Raw genomic sequence first — 22,823 nt, forward strand, 5'->3', positions numbered from 1 at the left:
AAAGATAGTTCCAAATCTCAGCTAACCTTTCCCACAAATTGCAAATACTCACTTACTCTTCAATGAAAATAAAGACCAAAAACAAATGTTTACGCCTATCACTGTTTGAGATTCTGGTAGCTAAGTAATCCCTGAAAGAGCAGTAAGCCATGATTATTGGAAAGCTCAGAACACTAGCCAGCCTAACTGCAAAACATTTAACAGAGGGCCACAAATTTTGTTTTCCTAAGAAGAGCTAGAATTTATAGGTATCATTTGGTAATGCATTGAAATGGCATTACCTAGTATGAGTGTTGCACAGAAACTCCAGGTCACCTCTTCCTGAACTATTATTTTGCATAAGCGTCCACTATCATAGCATGGTCCTGCTCTCCAGCTCTATAGGCAGTCACTAAGGAATACCAGCTTCTTTCCTTCTGTAATCTGTTGGCATGTCCATGACCATCCTGCAGCCAGTGGCTCCAAATAGGTATTTCAGGGACAGCCATACACCCCAATTGTTAAACTTCTTTAAAGTAGGCAATCCAATCTTGTTTTTTCTAACCATGTATTTTTGTGCAAACACATTAGAATCCATGGCTTTCAAATTAGCCAAAATCTGACCTGAGAAAACTTGCTGAAATTCAAAAGCATCAATATCAGTTAATTCTGCCTTCTCTAGAACGTCTGGAATAGCATATGTTGTTTGAATAAAAGTTGATCTTTTGGATCCTGAGATACTTACACAAAATCCCTAAAAAATGACCTCCATTTATAACCCATGGCCAGAGCTTTTTCGTCTGCCATAATCAACACTGCTGATTCACCATCGGTCAGGAAAAAAGAATTTGCAGCTGTCGTTATACCACAGGGCTTGATGAATACAGGTTTTTGTTTGGCCATCTGCTCCAGGCAGAAAGGATGAGAGTAATTATCTTCGGTAACTGTATCTTTTCTTGGTACTTTTAAGGATACAACATGGGAAAGGAGTCCTTCACCCTGTGTCCTTAGGGTCAGGCTGTGGAAATAAAGTACATACTCAGAAAAAGCCAAGGCAGTGACCAGTTGGTATGCAGAGTGCCCATCGTCTCACCAGAGGGTGCTCAAATGCTGAGAAATTCAATCTGAATTTAGAGGTTAAAGACAGTGACTGACCCAGAGTCTTCGCCTTACTGAGATCAAGAATCATTTTCCTCACCTTGCTTGAATGATGAATAGAGATGTCCAACATTAACTGTACACCACCTCCCACTAGCCAGAAACAATCAAGCCAACACCTATGGCCTTGGCTTGGCTGACAGAGATGCAAGCTAGTATGAGCAGGATTCTTGTCAGAGAAGGCAGCTCCAAGGGCAGCCTCTCTACCACATTGCTTGTTTTCACTTCTTGTATAATTGTGCCAAAGATGATATAACCAACAACTTGGTTTGGAACACTGGTATAATGCATCAAACCCAAAAGTGCTCTTCTAGCCTAATCATGCAGCATCACATCTTTATATGAAGTGCCTGGTAGCAAAGGAGTGCAAACAAAATCCACCACCACGATATTCTTTATACGTATTGGGGTTTGATTAAAGTCGTCTTGGATGTGGATGCCTGGGGCAGCTCATAGCTGGGAGGAACAGCTCAGAGTTCCTGAAAAAAATGTTAGTTTTGTTTGTTTGTTTGTTTGTTTGTTTGTTTTTTATGTAGGAATATTTTTAAATGTGTAAGTCAAGATGGAAGTAATCTTGAAATCCTCTCACCTTAGTTTCCACCATCCAGGCTCCTGCCAGGGTAAACGTCCAGAGCCCAGTGACAGGACTCAAAAGGACCAAGAGCCTGTTGGCCTAAAAAGGACACCTCCCTCCGGCCAGAGTCTTCTAGGGTTCCGGGTCCTTGGGGGCTGCCCTTTGACTGCCTGTCTAAAAACTTCAGCATCCCTCCACAGGCCTCCTTCCTTCCATTGGAGAAAGAGTCCTTTAGGCCGCGTTACCCGGAAATGAGGAGCAGGATGAAGAGGCCCGCGACCACTTGGCACCAGGGGTTTTAGTCAGGAAGTGCTCCGGAGCCTGGCTGTACTGTGCGGCAGGACAGAAACCCTCTGTGGGCAGCCTCAACTTGAGGCGTTTGCATTTTCGTGCTCGTTGGGTGCAACTGGTCAACCTCTTCAGTGTCTCAAGGATGCTCCTCTGCTCAGGGGAGGCCGGCTGAGGGCACCCCAGAGTCCTGGGCAGAACGCCTGTGGAGACCCAGGAGGCCCCCAAACCATGCCCCCTGTGTAAATAACTGTTTAACGTTTCTTACCAGACAAATCTCCTGGCAACAACTGCTGTCAGTTTTTGTTCGTGTGAGCAAATGTTTATTTCTCCTTCACCTTTGAAGGTTAATTCCATAGGGTACAGAATTCTAGCTTGGTGGTGTTTTTTTTGTTTGTTTTGTTTTGTTTTGTTTTTTCTCCTTTAAACATTTAAAAATTTCACTCTATTCTGTTCTTGCATGGTTTTTGAGAGGTTGGATGTAATTTTCATCTTTGTTCCCCTTTAGGTGAGGTGCTTTTTTGTTTCCTAGGACATCATTCAGGATTTTTTTCTTTATCTTTGATCTTCTGTAGTTTGAAAATTATATGCCTGGGTATAGGTGTTTTGTTTGTCTGTTTTTGTTTTTGTTTTTGGCATTTATCCTAATTAATTTTCTCTGAGATTTGTGGATCTGTGGGTTGGTGTCCGACATTAATATAGGGAGATTCTCAGTCATTCCTGTTTCTTCTTTTCCTTTTTTTCCTAAAGTTTTAGTTAGCAAGTTTCCTAGAGTATTTAAAAATGGTTCCTGCCTCCCTCTATTCCCCCCAAAGAAGACCCAGATAATTTTTCTCTGGTGTTTACTGTGAAAACCTGATAGAATTCACTGAAGTGAACCTTGACAGAGTTGCGGAGGCCCTTCTGATGACTGGGTTCCCTGGGAGCTTTTAACTCTCAGACTCGTGCACATCGAGTCTCCAGCAATTCTTCAGTTATAGTTCCAGTTTCCTATCTCTCCCTTCCCACTGAGGTTCTCATGGTAGTTTCATCTCAGTATCCTGAGATTCCTTGTGTTCTGTCTGGGGGCAGTGGTTTACCCTGTGCCCTCCCCTCTTTTAGGGATTGAGGAACAGTTGATTTTTCAGTTTGTTTATCCTTTTACCTCATAGAACAGCATGGCAACTTTTAAGATCGTTATTTACAGAACAAGAAACTGGACCTAAATATATCAGTTTAACATATAATCACTTGCTCATGATTTAATACCTATATAACAAGATCTGCATCCCTTCCTTGCGAGAGATATTGTGGCACTGCACCAATATTTCCTAAGCCAGAAGTCTAAAGTCATTCTGGACACTCAGTCCTCCTATTTCCTGTCTCATAAGAGAACAGAAAGCACTAGGAGAAACTGGTTTTTAGGGATTTTCTTTCTCTGCTTCCAGCTGTGAAACAATGACCTTTACCCTTTTCTCCATTTTTATGGTCTGCTTAGAAACTGAGTATATAAATATCTCTTGTTCCCAGAAGCTCACTGGTGAATAGCTTAACGTGTGTGTGTGTGTGTGTGTGTGTGTGTGTGTGTGTGTGTGTATGTGTGTGTGTGTGTATGGAGTGGAGAGGGGCATAGAGCAGGAAGGTTAAGTTATTCTTGTATGATAAATCTTTACATTTGTATTATAAATCTTTACACTTGATTCCCAGCTCTCAACCCCTTGCTACTCCTAAAATTATGGATCAGATTAATAACAATTCTTTTCATCTCTTGTCTTTAAATAGCTTAGAAGTATACTTTTTAAATAATGAAAGGTTGAACTGCTTTTTCATTGGAGGCAAGACAAAGGAGAGAAGAGATAAATTCTGAGCACATTTGTTTAGTCAAACTTAATGATTCTGTGATCTTATAAAGGTCAAACCCTATAGTCTCCATGAAACAATGCCTCAAAATATTATAACCAAGCCTGTCCTAGTCTGCAATTTTGTTGTCTCCAAATGTACTAAAAAGTAGTTAGGATCAGGTACCAATTACTGAAGAAAGTTTGTTAAAGAATAGGTAAATAATTTAGTCTACTTACAAAAATGTCATGATGGTGGTGAATAAGTATAACATCACTATATATAGCTAGAACAATCATTTAATTTTTAATTATTTCTTGTTTTCTTTGTGAAAGTTTAATTTTTAACACAATTTTATTTGCATATCTTTTTGTCTCTTCTAGAGAAATTAAACATTAGTGTTTCTGCCTTATTGATTTGCAAAAAGTAGTCCTAGCCAATAGCTCTGCACACTCACCAGTGTCCTGTCTATTATTTGCTGGACTTCAGTGATCATTTTATGTATTTATCACCCTGTAGTGTTATTCAGCAAAATGCTATGACAATATTTGTATAGCATACCGAGACCTAAAGAACCCTATGTGGTGTTTTTCACTCTGATTGATTTGGGGTATATAATGGCTCTTCAATGGATAAAAATCAAGAAAGTAATTTTGCTTAACCAAATAGCTTAGTGATCACTATATTTCTTTATAGGAAAAGAAAGGAGGTCCAGGGGACTTTTCAGTGATATCTATTCACTTAATCCCTTACCAAATAAGCTTCTAAAAATCAAGGAACTGATTATTCCCCCTCCTAGTACACACATTTTATTTAAACACATGTCAATCAGTTACTCTAACAGAAAAAAACAATGTGAACCTAAGTATAGAAAGATGTATATATATGTGATCCTTGTCTAGATGCATAGGATCATAATTTAGAAAATAGAAATGATACTGCATATTGAAGTTATACATTATAACTTCACTGAGCTAAATATCAGAAACATTTTCATATTTTCATTAAAATGCCTTCTACCATACAGCGTTACTATGAAGCTGTTTTAAAATTTATTAAGCTAAACTATTGTTGAACTATATGCTATTTCTAAATTCTCATAATCACAACAGTGTTTCAGTGAATGTCATTTTATATAATTTTATTACTAACTTCTTAGGAATAAAGTTATGGAAGAGAGATTTTTGCCAGTGAGTCATTTTATATTTTTTGGCACAGTCACCAGTCTTGTTATTAACATTATATTTGATAATTATTTTTTTCAAAGGACAAATATAACAATGATGTTTTCATTTGAATTATTTTTATTAAATACAAAGAAAATAATTTTAGTATGGTTAGATGTTATATTTTTATCCATTTAAGTTTTGTATACTTGGGGCACCTAGGTGGCTCAGTGGATTAAGGCTCTGCCTTTACCTCAGGTCATGATCTCAGGGCCCTGGGATGGAGGCTTCTGTCAGGCTCTCTGCTTGACTGGGAGCTTGCTTCCTGCTCTCTCTCTCTGCCTGCCTCTCTGCCTACTTGTGATCTCTCTCCCTCTCTGTCAAATAAATAAATAAATTCTTCAAAAAAATATTTTGTATATTCATTACCTTTCCCCAGTTTCAACTGGAACATTCATTATCTTGTTTTGTTTTTAACATTTTTATTTATCTGTTTATTTAACAGAGAGAGAGAGGGAGGGAGAGCTAATGGGGGGAGCAGCAGCCAGAGGAGAGGGAGAAGCAGGCTCCCCACTGAGAAGGGAGCCTGATCCAGGGCTCAATTCCAGGACCCCGAGATCATGACCTGAGCTAAAGGCAGCTGCTTAACCAACTGAGCCACCCAGGCACCCCTCATTCATTGTTTTTATATAACTTCAATTATTTTCATAGTCTGCTAGATATGAGGTAAGTAGTATCCTTCATATTCCTTTTGCTTTTTATTTTTCTGTTAAATTTTACTTCACACTGAAAACTTAACATATTGATTTCTATCAACTATTTTTAATAGTACACTTTTATTAACATTTAATTTGATAGCCCCTTTCTGTCCCAAGACCGAATACATGCATATTGTAATTTATATTTTCTGTTGTTTACCTTTAGAGTTATTTCTTTTATTTTTAACTTTTGCTCCTTTAAAATGTTTGACATGTACACTGCTGTATGATATAAGGTAGAGCTTATTTTGAAAGCTCATTTGTCTGTTTCTTTTTTAGTAATTTTAAAGACTCCCTTGATTAATCCTTATTTATAAGTATATATTTACTTTTTTCTACCAAATTAATGCTTTCAAATTATTTTATAAACTCTTTGCATTTTTAATGGAATATTATTAAGTATTTACATTTTTATGGTGATTATTATCTTTGTCTTTTTTTATATTGTCAAATCTTTTACATTTCAGTAAGATTTATATAAGAATTTTCTAGCTTTTTTGTTTTTTAAAGTTGTATTATAAACTTTATATTTTTATATCCAGGGTAGAATCTGTATTTTCCATTTGTTTGATTATGCCATATTATTTTCTCCTTATTTGATATAGAATATTATTTTTCCTCATTTGTCATTGATGTCATTAATTATATAAAGTTACTTTTGAATTGTTACCCAACCTTGTTTTCCTGTAATAAACTAAACTTGATTACATTTAAAAAGATATATGATATGGATTTAATTCTTTATAAGATTTCTACTTGAATATTAATAAATTTGTTTAAGCTATAGATTTCATATTATGATAATATTTTCCAGGTTTGATATCAATTTTGAACATAATATGAAAAGCTTTTTGTTTTTTCTAAGTTGTGCTTATGAAATGTTAATTAAATGTTTCTTCAAAGGGAGCCTGGGTGGCTAAGTCTGCTAAGTGTCTGCCTTTGGTTTAGGTCATGATCCTAGGGTCCTGGGATTGGGCTTTACATTGGGTTCATTGCTCAGTGGGGAGCCTGCTTCTCCCTCTCTCTGCTTGCTGCTCCCTCTGCCTGTGTTCATTCTCTCTCTCTGTCAAATAAATGAATAAAATCTTTAAAAAAATGAGTAAATAAATAGATAGATAAATGTTTCTTCAGATGTTGAAGTAGTTTGCTTTGGGGTACCTGGGGGGCTCAGTTGGTTAAGTAGCGGCTTCGGCTCAAGTCATGATCCCGTGGTCCTGAGATGATGCCCCACATCAGGCTTCCTGCTCAGCGGGGTGTCTGCTTCTGCTTTTCCCTCTCCATCTGCCCCTCCCCACTTGTGCTCTCTCTCCCATTCATTCTCTCTCTTAAATAAATAAATAAAATCTTTAAAAAGAATGTTGAAGTAGTATGTTTTTAAAATTGGCTGGTAATCACCTTTAATTGTAATAATATTTCTATAAACTTACTCTTAATTTTATTTTTTCTTATTCTATTTATTTTTAAGCTCTCCTTGAGACAATATAATTTATTGATTTCTATCTTATATAAAACAACCCACTCTTTTCAGCATTTATTATTATATAATTATGAAGAAAACTTATTCATAATTGAAACTACTTGTGATTCTGCACATTCTCTGTCAGGCCCCTTTGGGTTCTAGAAACAACATATTCACACATAGTAATACTGCTTCAGTCCATATAGCTGGTGAGGAGGAAGGCAACTAACTTTGAGTGGAATCTCGAGCAGAAAAGTGTTATTTTCTTTATTATGCTACATAGAGATTTGTATATTTTACTGGCCTGAAATTTCAAACAAACCAATTTTTTAAGATTATATTTATATGTCGGAAAGAGAGAGAGAGAGAATGTACAAGCAGGTGGAGCAGCAGGCAGAGAGAGAAGCAAGCTCCCCTCTGAGCAAGTAAACCGATGCAGGACCAAACAGAACTTAACTTTTCAAATGAATTCTATAGCTCATCTCTCTCTTTTTTAAAAATTAATTTTGCTCTCATTTATTATTATTTTCCTTTGTTTTCATTAAATTCATTAATTAGCTTTCTAACTTACTGAGTCTAATATCCATTTTAATATTTTATATAGTAATAGAATATTTTATGTTAATTTCTCTCTGCTTACAAAGTATGTTATATGCAATATGTTTTGAAATTAGTGTTCATATTAATATTTTCAAGAGTCCTTTTCTTTGACCTGAGTATTTCAAGAAAGTGTTTTTGTGTTTTATCAGTTTAAATCTTCAAACAAAATTCTTCCTAAATTGATTTAATTAAATATAGATTTAATGTGATCATAAATTTAAATAGGAGCTGTTTTCATTTTTAATATAAGTAAGTTGACTTTATAATGCTTAGTCTTCCAAGGTCAACTTCTTCAAAGAAGAAGACACAAACACAGGTTTTGGTCTGCAAGAGATTTATTGAGGGAAAGTCCTTTTTTAAAATTTTATTTTTAAGTAATTTCTGCACTCAAACTTACAACCCCAAATCAAGAATCACATGCTCTACTGACTGATCCAGCCAGGCCTCCAGGAGGGAAATGCCTTTAAATGTTGAAGGGGAACAAGCTCGTGACACTGGGGAGATGTAGATCTGACATTGTAAAGGAAGGTGAAGTAAGAAAAAGTGAGAAAGAAGAAACTCAGAATGTAACATAGCTCTGTGAACTTTTTGGGCGAAATGAGGAGTCCTCAAGCCACAGTCACCCATTGGAAGAAAGCTACATCTTGCAGGAATGGGCCTTCATTGCTCCCATTACCATGCTCAGTCATCATTCACTGGATGCTGGCTAAGAAAGTGTGGCCTCAGCAAATATATGATTTCAACACCCAAAAGGTGGCTGCTGGAACCTTTTCATGGCCACCACAGTCCATCATGCTTTTAGTTGCACAAATCTACTCTTTTATGTAGATTTATGCAGCAGCTCCTTGATTTCCATGACCTTTCTTTCTGAAAAGAAACTTAGAAGAGGGAGCTAGCCAAACATACTATATCCTTTTTTGCTACGTTTAATTTCTGTGTTGCAACTGGTATTTATTCTCTTCCTCCTACACTATTTATCCAAAATTCTTCTCATCCTCAGACATGACTTTACTGGATTTTGGTAGCTCGCTTGATACTGTGACCCAAATATTCATTTGTGATGTCTGAGCCCTTGGTAATCATGTCTTTTTTCAGAACAAGTTCGTTGTCTCTGTCCATTTACAGTTACAATGGGTAAGTGAGTACAGGAAATACCAGAATGGATCACCTGGGTTCCATACATGTTCCTTCCTGCTGTCACTGTGTTAAGGCACCAAAATGATGGTGATTTTTCTTCCCATCTATTGGATACAAAAGTGTTCATGGACACAAAAAGTCCAGAGATCTTTGCAATATTTCATTGTAAGAGTGTGCCCTTTTTAGGGACCAAGACCTCCAATCCTTCAAGGCCCATAATTCTGGGAACAGGAAGCACAAATTCCCTCAATTGGTAATTAGGAATGACAGTAAGTAGGGCCTCCTCTGCTTCTACCCCTTGTTTTCTTAACCCATACATCATTGTTTTTAAAGATAAAACACCATATAAATGTCTTTAACCCATATATTACACTCTAAAAAATGGCATCCTATTTTTCAGACTGCTCGTTTTAAGATTAACTTCAGTTGTGCCTTTAGAAGCATCTTATATTAAGCTGGCTGCTTCTGGATGATGCAGTATGTATGATGCAGTTGACACTACAGACATAGGTCCACTCCCATAAATTCTTTGATATGAAGTGAATCACTTGATCATATTCTACATTGTATGGGATTTCATCCAGTAGAGGTAGATGAGGCATTCCACAAGACCCTGGATAATCCCTTTGATGGAGACTTTACTGAAAAGAAAGGTAAATGTTTAATCCAGAAGAGGAATCCATACTTCTAAAGACAAACCACAGAGACTTTCAGGATGAAAAGAAATCAAAGTGGTCACCTTACCATCAAGAGGCCATTGGTCTCCTTGAGGAATAGTGCTATATTGGAGGCTTGGCATTGATCTCTATTTCTTACAAGTTGGACATTCAAAGGTACCAGTGGCTAGATTCACACTGATGACTGAGAGTTCATGCTGTTGGTCCCATATGTCACTGTGTCTCTGTGTACACTCCACCAGTTTAATAGAGGACAGCAACAAAGACTGGTTATCAGCAACTGTCTTAAGTAATTTTTTCTACTTTGGGGCACCTGGGTGGCTCAGTCACTGGGCATCTGCCTTCAGCTCAGGTCATGATCCCAGGGTCCTGGAATCAAGTCCTGCATTGGGCTCTCTGCTCGGTGGGGAGTCTGCTTCTCCCTCTCCCTCTCCTTTAACCATTCCTCCTGCTTGTGCTCTCCCTCTCCCTCTCTCTCTCTGTCAAATACATAAATAAAATCTTTTTTAAAAAAAGTAATTTTGTCTACTTAGTTGTTCAGTGCCTCTTTTCTAGTGAGCATTAACCTATAATACAAAAATTTTCATTCTTTGTGCCCACTCCTGTATGTTCAACCATGTTACTCTTGTCCAGACTTTTATATATATATATTTTTTTTTTCTTAAGTCACTTTTCTTTTCATATGAAATGTATAAACAGATGAATTGCTTGCATTGCTTGCAGCTCTGAAACACTGATTACTTTCCCCCTTTACTGTCATTTAACATCTTGCTGAAGTGGGACTGAAGTAGATCTGAGAGAAATGTTCATCTTTTACACATGTTCTGAGATGGACAACCAATAAAACCAAGTTCGGCTCTTTTCCTCCTCCTTCAACTGATTGAATAGGACCTCCTGATTTTCAATACAGCCAAAAGCACAAACTCAGGGTCATTGATGTAATTGTGCTGGATGACAGGAAAGTCATCTCAAAACTTATGTACAATAATCTGGAAATGCTTAAATATTATGCTTGCTGGAGCACAGTTACTTGAATGATCATAGGTCCCTTTGAAGGAAGGCCTAGTCATTAGATTTTACATTTGCAGTATTGCTGTGGATATCTTTCTCCAAGGACACAGATACTTCTTCAATTCATGGGCCCTAATTCTACAGTCTGAGAACTTAATGAGGGATCATAGTTTTATATTGATATGGCTGCTTTTAGTCTACTGTTCCTATGTTCTTTTCTCTTACTAGATTCTTGTTGGCTGCACGCTTATCTTATTGTGGGAACTCCATTCATGCTTTATCAACCATTTTCATGACACTCTGTGAGCAAGCTTGTATGTCTTTATGGTGATTGTGGCCTGCTAGTTTTCAGTGGTCAGGCTTTCATTACCCAAGCTTCTTTTACTTTGGTGGCCCTGTCATTCCTGTGAATATTAATAATTCCACCTGTGTGAATTTCTCTTCTCCTGTCATCTCTAGTCCTCAGAAGAATTCTACCACTGAACTTCTTAATAGTGATGGAGAATTTTGCATTTGGGCCTCCTTTGGAACCTAACTTTCTAGTGGTTTATCTGGGCTTATACAGTATTTCCACATTAGCATTCCCACATCCCTCAGCCTTTTATTGTTTTTTCATTTAACTTCAGACACCTTTTTTCTAGGCTTCTAAAGACCACTCTGGTAGAGAGTTTTCCCCATTCACAGGTATACCTGCCAAATGTCCCAAAGAAGTGTGAGTACCCCCCAAATCAATGAATTCTTGCTTAATCTAGTCTTACATTTGGCCTCTCTTGAAACAGTGTTCTCAAAATTCAATTCATTCATGTTTCCCAGGTTTGATCAAGAACATGTTAGGTAATCCTTGTAGCTTTTTTGGTAAATAATGTTTATCCTGCATCAGCAGGCCCAGCTTGTCCTGAGCAGTCCTATGATGGGATTTAACCCTACCTGTTGGCTTGGAAGTCAGGAGAAGAGGTGAGGTATCTTTAGGAAGTAACCTGGTGACTTAACAGAGAGAGATTTTCCAGTGTCTACCAATACTGGATGTGTTCTAGCTCTTACTAAGCAAGAATGCATCACCTTTACCAGTTCTGAGGCTCAGAGGGAATCTTAAAAACAAAACATCCTTTAGACCATCCTTACAGATTTCTTCATTTCATGTTTCAGGATACCGATAATTCCCAACCACAGCCCTAATCACAGGATGACTGATGTGCTTTAGTTGAACATTTAAATTCCATGTGTGAATGTCTCTGGAATCCCATGTCTCTAACTTTCAGGTACTCAATCTTTTGGTCTGCTCTGTGTGCTTTTACTACTGGAGTTATGAGGCCTCATATGTATGTTAGAACTATTAATATACCTTAACAGACATCAATTCAACATTAAGAATAATCAGTGAATTCCACTGTACTTGTCTCACACTACCCGCCATATCTTTCAAAATGCCTGAAATATTGCATCTGAAGGAGCATTTAGGCTTTCTATCATTAAGTGTAAAAGAGAGGGAAGGGAACTGGGTAAGAAGAGATGAAGACTGCAGTTGGATGAGCCTCATGTCTCGCAGGAAGAGTCTGCATTAGGACCACAACTGTGCCCATTCATTGGTGGGGAGAAACCTTTGGAAAGGGTGACCATCGTGTACAAGGGGTGACAGAAAGGCAGCAGGAGGTACCACCAGTCAATTCTGCTCTCTGTGGCAGTAGATATGAAAAGCATATTTTCGTGGTTTCCATAGGTACCACCTAATATTCAATGAAAATTTATTTAAATTAGAGTGTCTCCATTCTTCCAGAGCCTTTAATTTTCTCCAATTAAAGACATTCTGGGGAGGCCCTGCTAGGCTTTTCTCTATATACTTTCTGCTTTCTTTTGAAACAAGTTTGAGGTTTCTTTTTGTGGTCTTTTAAAACCTTGACTTAACAGGGTAAACTTCCTGGAAGCTTGGGGTAGGAAGTACTGGCCTTTTCTGATTTTTACATTTATATAGAAACAGGTTTTTTTTCTTCTTATTTTCTTTGATCATTTAGTTCTGGCTTTGGAATCTATAAATTGGTGTTCGCCCCATATTTATAATCAAATGTGGTATCAGTGATTGCTATTTTTTAATTAAGTGAGGTGAGAAATTAAGGAGAAGAAATAAAACAAAACCAAAAATTAAAAGAAATTAACTCATCATTAAATTTGAGTACATATTTTTAAAAAAAATTATCATTTCTTCCAATGTTTTAGAGTTTTATTAACCATAGTTAATTTAACAGCATTTTATCTTTATATTATTTTTAAAAAATATTTTATTTATTTATTTGTCAGAGATAGAGAGAGTAAGCACAAGCAAGAGGAGCAGCAGGTCTCCCCAGCCAAGAAGGGAGACCGACACTGGGACTCAATCCCAGGACTCTGGGATCATGACCTGAGCCGAAGGCAGACACTTAATAGACTGAGCCACCCAGGTGCTCCTTTCCTGTTCATTTTAGAGTTATATTAGTCATAAACACTGAAGCTTTGGTGCATTTGAAAAATTATTTTCATGAATATATAAATCCATAAAAAGCTTGAACTTAAAGTTTTAACTATTAAAATACATGTGTTGTTTCACGTGGGGGTACTAAGCAGAATTATAATTACAAGTATTTGTGGAAACCAAAGTAGTTATTTGGATAAATTTAACAAATATACATGATATTTAGAAATAATTTAAAGTTCAAATGTCACTGAAATATTTCTTTAGGAATTCATAAGCATTTATTTCATAAAGGAAAAATACACAGGAAACTTGCTTTTCCATGTTTGAGAAAATGAACTTCTCAGGGATGCCTGTGTGTTTCAGTTGATTGAATGTCTAGGTCTTGGTTTCAGCTCAGGTAATGATCTCCCGGGTCTTGAGACTGAGCCCCACATCAGACTCCATGCTCAAGGCGGAGTTTGCTGGAGATTTTCTCCCTCTGCCCTCCTGCCACTTGTGCTTTCATGTTCTCTCTCAAATAAATAATCTTTAAGCAAACAAACAAACAAACAAACATCTCACTTATTCAAGTTATTGCAGAAATTCCAAGGAGAAAATCTCCCTAAACAAACAAACAAACAAACTTGAAATCAAGAATTTGATTATGCAGTTCTGATTATTTAGAAAGGAACAAAGATAATTTCCATTCAATAGGATAGCCTATTTTCTAGTTATTCAGATTATTACAATAAAGCTGTTAATATTGAGAGATCTGAACTGGAGCTATGATAATAGACATGTTTGACCACAGAAGGAGCTGAAACTAAACAGGAAAATAAAAGGGACAAACAGGACAGTATTCTTAACAAATGCAAAACCAATTTTTAAATAGCATATGCAAAATTCAAGTACAGTGGACCCTTGAAAAATGCAGTTAACACATATTTTATTATATGTATTATATACAGTATTCTTACAATAAAGTAACTAGAGAAAAGAAAACATTATTAAGAAAATTATAGCAAAGAAAATATATTTACAGTACTGTAATTGTATTTACTGAAAAAAATCCATGCATAAGTGGATCATGCAGTTCAAACCCATTCAAGGATCAACTGTACTCTCTAATGTTTTATGTTAATTTTTAAATTTATTTCCTAGGCAGATAATTATTGCTATTAACTAATGAGATGTATTAAATTTCTAAATCAATTACTAAATGTATATGAATATTTTCTGAAAGTATCTCTTTCATCTATGTTTCTTCATCTCTTTGTCGTTAAGAGTAATTATGTAACAATTAAGTACAATTATATAGCCTAAGGTGCCTAACAAACTGTATTTAATGGTTACATAATTTCATTGTCAAATATACAGAAATTAAATCGCTTATTTCTTTAAGTAAGTGTTTCTAGACACTACTATACATTTTTTCCTTGTGGAGAATGTTGATGTACCATATCATCATATTGCTTATAAAAAAAACATAAAAATAAAGCCCTGAAAATGTAAAAATTGCATGTTCAGTAGAAGTTCCCCTAATCAACTAATTAAGCAACTTGCTGGATTCTGACCTATTTCCTTCATTCTCTCTACGATATTTGCTAATAAGCATGTCTTTGGAACACTAATAACTATTAAGTTACTTACTTAGAGATCTTGGCACTTGTAGTTACAATGAGTTGAGTGCCTAACAAGAGTCCACAGAAGTTATTCTCAACTAACTCATGCCAGTTAAAACTATGAAAGGTATTAGCTGATTTAATTAAATGCTACATAATTTGCTGTGCCAAAGAAACTCTGTGTGTGTGTGTGTGTGTGTGTGTGTGTGTGTGTGTGTGTGTGCATGTGTGTGTTTACATGAAAAGTATGTCTAATGCTTTAGAAAGACTCAGTAAAAGGAAATTAATTTTAAAATCCTGTTAAGGATGTCTGGGTGGCTCAGTCAGTTAAGTGTCTGCTTCTCCCTCTCCCTCTGTCTCTCCCCTCAGCTCGTGCACTCTTTCTCAAATAACTAAATCAGTATCTTTAAAAAAAATGAACAGGAAAACAAACTAGTAAGTAAAATAGTAAATAAACTTCATCATGTACTTTTATCACAACTTTGTTGTCTTTATAGCTACTATGTTAGCCCTAAGATGAGGATGCTCAGTACACTGGCATAAGCAAAACTAGTAAAATTATTCCATGTGATATCAGAGTGTGCTTTTCTGGACCTCTGCTACTGATCTGCCAAGAATTTTAGATTAGCTGCTTCAATTTTATTACTACGTTATTGGAGATGTTTCACCTGTGCCCCTCACTTTCTTCTTGCACTACCTTCTTTATAAACTAACAAGCCATTAACAGTGGGGATAGAAAGCTGTGTTCATCTTATGAAATTATTTCCAAACTAGGTTTTCTTTTCTTTTCTTTTTTTTTTTTTTAGATTTTATTTATTTATTTACAGACAGAGATCACAAATAGGCAGAGAGGCAAGCAGAGAGATGGTGATGGGGAGGTGCGGGGAAGCAGGCTCTCTGCTGAGCAGAGATCCCAATGTGGGGCTCGATCCCAAGACCCTGAGATCATGACCTGAGCTAACGGCAGATGCTTAACCCACTGAGCCATCCAGGTGCCCCAAAACTAGGTTTTCAAAAATCCTAAAAACATACTTTGCTTTCTAAGGAATATTGGTTTCTTTCTTCTATTCTTCCCTTTCTCCCTCCTTTCCTTCTTTCTGTTCCTTTCCTCTCCTTTCTTCTCTTTCATTCCCTCTCCTCTCTCCTTTCCTTCCCTTCTTTCTCCTTCCCTCATTCTCCTTCCTTCCTCTTTCTTTTTCTTTCTTTCTTCCTCTCTTTCTCTCTCTCTTTCTTTTTTGTAATAACATATTACTGAATACCTCTTTTCTTAAAGGTACAAAAATGTAACACCTGCAACTCATATATAGGATGCAGTAAAAATTTAACATTTCAAAACTATGGCTCTGAATATGGTGTTTTATGACTTTGAGGTACTACCTGGCTACTGAGTTCAGACTCCTTTCACAGGAAACGGCAAGAAACCCCAGAGAGAGAGTATTTGTAATTATGTCCTCTATAAATAACATCCAAAACCTATTTTCTTAGAATATTTTCTTGGTGAAATGAATATTTTTTTTAACAATGCAGCAGGTTAGTTGTTCACTCAGATGTGAAAAGCAGATTTTACAGACTTTTCCAAGTCGAAGTACGAACAAGTCTTCTGTTAAGAGAATAAATGACCACCAAGTATTAAATGTGGGATAAAAATCTTATACTTATAGCTGAGGACAAGAGCAAGTGATCAACCAATGCCCAAAATAGGTGTTTTCATACCGTTCTCCCTCAGTACACCTTTGCAGTCAACCATTGTGAACCTGCTGTCTACAACATGCTTTAAAGACTAGCATCTTACCTTCCCCTGGTCATTGTTCTTTCCAACATGAATAAACTGCAGGGGCCAAGGAGACAAACTTACCTAGAACCTATTGTTCCCCACCCCCCTCTTTCACTGTGGAACTTAGACCTGGAACCATCTCTAGTACCTCCATAGTCCTTTTTCTCAAGGCTACACAAAGGTGATTTACTGCTATTATGCTCACCACCCAAAAGCCTTGGCTTTTGTTGTTGACTAAGGCATTGTGAATGGAGCTTGGACTTGCGGGCTAAGATGTTCTTCTTAGTGAGAAAAGGAGAAATAGAAAGTGGTACACTCGGTGCCTACATTTGTACTTTTGACTTGGCTCTGCAAATACTGATGTCATAGGTGGGCTAATTTTGTTAACTTCTTGAAGGACAAAAACCAAACAAAACAAAATCCTTAATTATCTTTACATCCCAAGGCCTAGTTTTTTTGTTTAATATTCTAAAGGTAGGCTTAGTACAACCTGAAAAACTAGCAAACTTACCATTCTTAGGCAAGATCTGTCCTGTAGACTTTTTGTGTTAGGTGTGCATAGTATTTAAATTTTATTTTGAATAAATATTTACTCTTTGGGAAATTATACACTATAATCTGGCTTCTCAGGGAAAAAAGTCTGAAACCACTAAGCCCAGCCACATTCCCACGTGGTATCTACAAAGAACAGTTTTTTTTTTTTCCTCATTCCCAGTGGATCTTGTGTTGTTTATCCAGTTTGCCATGTTCCAGAGAATCCTGTGTTTTCTCTTAACAAAATGTTGTCAGTCACCTGCCTGGCCCCTATAGGCATTTGAATATGTCACATCTATAGTAAACATGCATGAAAATAATGAGTAATCAAAGTATATAGGATAATATTAAGTCAGTATCAAAATTATTATAATTTAATAAATTATTTAATGTAATTTAAATTCATAGGCCAGTATTAAAATTCTGACCATCTCAAAATTGCTATTAAAACTCTCCTGTGAAAAAGGGATTGATTTTCACAAATGAACTTGCAGTAACTCTATCTGTGAAGTTTAATCTAATTCTTAAATTTTGTGACAAATTGTCCATAGGCTCATTAGTCTTAAACAACTCCTGAATGTTAAATATTCCTCTTTGAGGCTCCTAATCAGATAATTTTGGAAAGAGAAACCTTTGAAAATGTCTGCTTTGTATCTGAAATTAATTCCCTCTAGTTTGAATTTCCTAGTTCTCTAAAAAAGATCTTTATGGAATGATGTCATAAGTATGTTTTTCCTTTTCAAAATATCACTTTACCCCCTTGAACTACAAACTTTATTGTTAATATATTTCTTATCAGCCCCAAATGCTAGGTAATTTATGATGGAACCATATGCTAAATACTTTGTTATACATGTCTTTATATTTCATATTTCAGTTATCAAGTTACCTTTGGATGCATTATTTGATATCCCTTATTACAAATGAAATAGTGTACTTTTATATTACATCATTTACTTGAAGAAATAGTTTTCTAATAATGCTATGAAATATGTAATCATTCATTAAGCATGGCATTTGTATTATAGCTGTGACTATGGATAGGAAAGGAAGTAATGCAAAGGGGAGAAATTTCAAAATAAATAATAAAGTCATTTTGTTCTCTGTGTGGTAAGATAAAATCAAAGAGGATGCCTAGTTTTTACAGCTGGAGTTAAACCACTTTTCCATTATGAACTCCTTCTTTAAATTCCCTTCCCAATGCCATCAAATAAGTCTTACAAATATACTACTGATTTCAGAGACAAAAAACCATTATATTCTAGTTGAATTATAATCAGAGGAGATAAGCTAAATACAATTAAGGGCCTATATCTAAATATAGACTTTATTCAGATATTTTGTAAAACCTCAGCTATACATTGTCAGTGGCTGGATTCTGCAGTATTAGATTTGAAAACTATTTATTGGTTATGTATGGTAATATTTCATGCAACTCTCTACTGTACTCTAGGTACAGAAAATTTACTTAATGTGGAGAATCCTAAAAATCTTCTTGCCCTTCCCACCTTTATGTATTTCCCTTGTCTGTCTAAAGTTAGCATTACCCTCCTGCGTGGACAGCTGTAGCACAGACCGGTGCTAACAGCCTGTTTTCTGGGTTGGGAGCTTCATGCTGCATTGAAGCCACAGTCTGTCAGCAGGTCTCCCAAAAGATTCAAGGATGTTATTGATCTGGTTTGCCTTCATGTTATCTTTCAGTTCTTGATTTGACTTGACTTTTAGTGAATCAGTTAAAAGCTTACTGCTGAGGCATGAGAATTCGGTGACAGCTTTCAGTGCTGTACCCCTTTTGAAGAGATTTGGCTGCATGTAAGATACGGTTTAGTTGTCAGTCCTTAGCACGCAACTGACACCTTAAAATGATCCATAATCTGTTACAGGATTACTCATGTGAGAGCTGTTACATGGACTGTACAGCCTGTTGGGATGACAGTGTCAATATTATACTCTGTACATAGGTATCTAACAATAAGTGGCCTTGTGATTTAGGAGACAAGGGCCAGAAAAATGACACATTGGGAGAGCAAAACTACTGTAAAAATCAGGCTAAAACTAATGACATAACCATCGGCAGGTTTGCCTTTTCCAAAGAGATAGTGCATGAACATACTATGTAGAAGACTTAGTGAAATACTTAATTAGTTACCATTGTAAATTAAATTTGGAATATAGAGAAATATGTAATCTAATTACAGTTTGTGGGTATAAATAAAGATGTGCTGTTATTAATGTATGGTGAGATATATGAAACTTATTTTTGTGTTGTTTCCTAGGAATAATTCTAGAAGATATAAAAAATTTTCAGAGATTCCAATGGCTAGCTATTTAAACCCAACATAATATTATTGTGAATTAGTTCAGTTGGTGGAAGTATTAAAATTAATATTATGTAGTTTGGGAGACATTGGGATTTACTACGAGCAATGCACAGTCTTTGGTATTATCAAGATAGTATCCAGGGCTGCTACTAAGTATCCTAGGTGGCTGAGGGTCCAGCAAAATTTTTGAATGTCTCTGTCTATATATAAACAATTAGATTTAAAAACTGTTTTTGCAAAATTCATAGGACTATGTGAGCTATTGTGACCTGTTAGTGAGGATTTAAAAGAATGATAGGAGAAGACAAAAAAATGGTAAAAGACTTTCTTTGCTTTTTTTTTTTTGAGATTTATTTGTTGTATTTTAGAAAGAGAGAGAGAGAGCATGAACAGAAGAGGCAGAGGGAGAGGGAGAGAGAAACTCAAGCAGACTCTGTGCTGAGCTGTATTGAGTGTGGAGTCCAGTATGGCACTCAATCTCATGACCCTGAGAACATGACCTAAGTCAAAACAAAGAGTTAGATGTTTAACCAACTTCACCACCTATTTGGTCAATAGAAGTGGTTCTTACGTATTTATCACCCAGCTAGTACACATGAAGAGTCTTCTTAATGCCTGTGCACCATCTTTTCTCTATTGTCAACTGTGCCATATCTGGTTAATTTCATACCTCTCAGGAAGAAATAAAGGCAACAGTGTTGTTACCAATCATTTCATCATGATTCTTCAGGATGTGTTGTATTTAAACCATAGATTTGCTAATGTTAATTATGTCATTACTTTTTTTGTTTGTTTGTTTCTCCAGAAGATATACTCAAGTCCTAATCCCTAATAAATGTGACCATATTCAGAAGTAGTCTTTGTAAATATCCAAGTTAGGTTGTGGTCATACTGGATTAAGGTGAACCCTAATTAATGACAGAGGGAGATTTGGCCAAACACTCAGAAGATGCAGGGGAGAAAATATCATGTGAAAATGAAAGCAAATATTTGAGTGGTATGTCTACAAACCCAGGAATGCCAAGGAGCCAGCAACAACCAGAAGCTATGAGAGAAGTTTGGAACTAATTCACCCTCTGAGGCTCCAGAAGGAATCAGCCTTGTTAATACCTAAATTTGGAACTTCTGTCATCCAGAAGGATGAGAAAATAAAATTCTATTGTTTAAAAGCCACACACTTTGTGGTAATTTGTTATGGCATATCTAGGAAATTAAAACACTTGTGAACTACATTGTCTAACATATCACCTGTGAATATTGGCTTTCAATAATCCTCTTAAGGATTGATACTGTGATTTGTTAATGATGACTACAAATGTGAGTCTTACCCAGAGTATACAGGAAACAGTAAATAACTTATTTTTTGTCATGTTAAATTTACTGTTTGGAATTTTATAGCATAAATATAGAACAGCACATCTTCCAACCATGTCTTCTTTTGAACTCATAATTATTGCATCCCTAAAAGATGATCTCTCTCAATATCGATGACACCCCTGGCTTTCATCAGTGAGGAGGATAGGCAAAAGACCTGTGAGTGATGTATGAACTGAAGTCCAAATAGCAAAAGGAATGCATTCTCTTTTTGAGCATGACTTAAGACTAACCCAGGACAACACACCACCACCACATCAATTGGAGGCAATTGAGGCTATCAGCTGGAAGAACCTTTTAGTGTTGTGGAGTAACAATTGCAAAAGCCCTTGCAGAAGATACTGAAAAATATATGACCCAGAATCTGTAGAAGAATGGGGTGAATTTTCCAAGTGCCTACAATAGGGACTGCAAAAGATAAAAGATGTGTTTATCCACAGGTGCTGTTAACTGAAATTGGCCCATGTCTTTGGTAAATAACAAGAGCCTTACACCTTCCAATCTAAGGGAAGTACTGAAAGTATCTTTTGGGAAATGTTTGTTGTGAATATCACCTAGCATTCATTTATTTTCTTCTTCATCCTAACAGATAGCATGCAGTTCAATGTCTAAGTGGAGACTGTATTTTCAGCTACAGGGTTGCAGGTTTTGGTCTAAGGATAACCAACCCCAAGAAATTGGTTCTGTCAGGCAATACAATGTAATTTTAGCCATTTGTACTCTCTTGCTAAATGTAAATAAGGCCATGGTTGTCACTGGCAACCATCCTAGAACCTTAAAGAAAAACTACTTTATGAAAAAATTGACAATATGGGAAGCAGAGGAAAAAGAGAACTTGAATTTTAAATGATCAAATTGGACTTCTAAATGAATTACTATAAAGCCAGCACTAGCTCTGTATTTCAATCTCCCTATTTATTCCAAGTATGGTTTGAGTAGTACAAATTTATCTAATTGACAATCCCATGAAGGGGAGTTGAAGAAGGGTATCATTAGGGGAATGGTGATCACTTAAAATATTATTACTATTATTTGGGTTAGGGTTTGGACTATATAATAGAAACTGTGGTATTGGAGAAATCAAATCAGGCAATGTATTATAAAAACTTGATACTTTATTTTTATTTATTTTTTAAATTAAATGTAGCTTAATTTTGTTTCTCTGTTTTTAAGTTTTATTTTATTTTATTTTTTTCAGTGTTCCAAAATTCATTGTTTATGAACCACACCCAGTGCTCCATGCAATCCATGCTCTCCTTAATATCCACCACCCAATCCCTCACCTCCTCCCCTCCAAAACCCTCAGTTTGTTTTTCACAGTCCACAGTCTCTTATGGTTTGTCTCCCCCTCCAATTTCCCCAATCCCTCACCTCCTCCCCTCCAAAACTCTCAGTTTGTTTTTCACAGTCCACAGTCTCTTATGGTTTGTCTCCCCCTCCAATTTCCCCCAACTCACTTCTCTTCTCCATCTCCCCATATCCTCTGTGTTATTCCTTATGCTCCACAAGTAAGTGAAACCATATGATAATTAATTCTCTGTGCTTGACTTATTTCACTCAGCATAATCTCTTTCAGTCCTGTCCATGTCGATACAAAAGTTGGGTATTCATCCTTTCTGATGGAGGCATAATACTCCATTGTATATATGGATCATATCTTCTTTATCCATATGTCCATTAAAGGGCATCTTTGTTCTTTCCACAGTTTGGCGACTGTGGCCATTGCTTCTGTGAACATTGGGGTAGATAGCACTTCCTTTCACTAAATCTGTATCTTTGGGGTAAATACCCAGTAGTGCAATTGCAGGATCATAGGGTAGCTCTATTTTTAATTTCTTAAGGAATCTCCACACTGTTTTCCAAAGTGGTTGCAGCAACTTGCACTCCCACTGAGAGTGTAAGATTGTTCCCCTTTCTCCACATCCTCTCCAACACTTGTTTTTGCTGTCTTGTTAATTTTGGCCATTCTAACTGGTATAAGGTGATATCTCAATGTGGTTTTGATTTGAATCTCCCTGATGGCTAATGATGATGGACATTTTTTCATGTGTCTGTTAGACATTTGTATGTCTTCTTTGGAGAAGTGTCTGTTCATGTCTTCTGACCATTTCTTGAGATGATTAACTCTTTCATGTGTATTGAGTTTGA

General features: G+C 36.3%; 1 pseudogene; it reads right to left on the bottom strand.

The window, feature by feature from the left end:
- Window positions 1-329: 329 nt before the first annotated feature.
- LOC111148896 overlaps window positions 330-22,823 on the bottom strand; it is a 30,185-nt pseudogene continuing 7,691 nt past the window's right edge.

This window comes from Enhydra lutris, unplaced genomic scaffold (assembly GCF_002288905.1).
Source record: "Enhydra lutris kenyoni isolate GAN:26980312 unplaced genomic scaffold, ASM228890v2 scaffoldscaffold21, whole genome shotgun sequence".
NCBI classification, from domain to species: domain Eukaryota; kingdom Metazoa; phylum Chordata; class Mammalia; order Carnivora; family Mustelidae; genus Enhydra; species Enhydra lutris.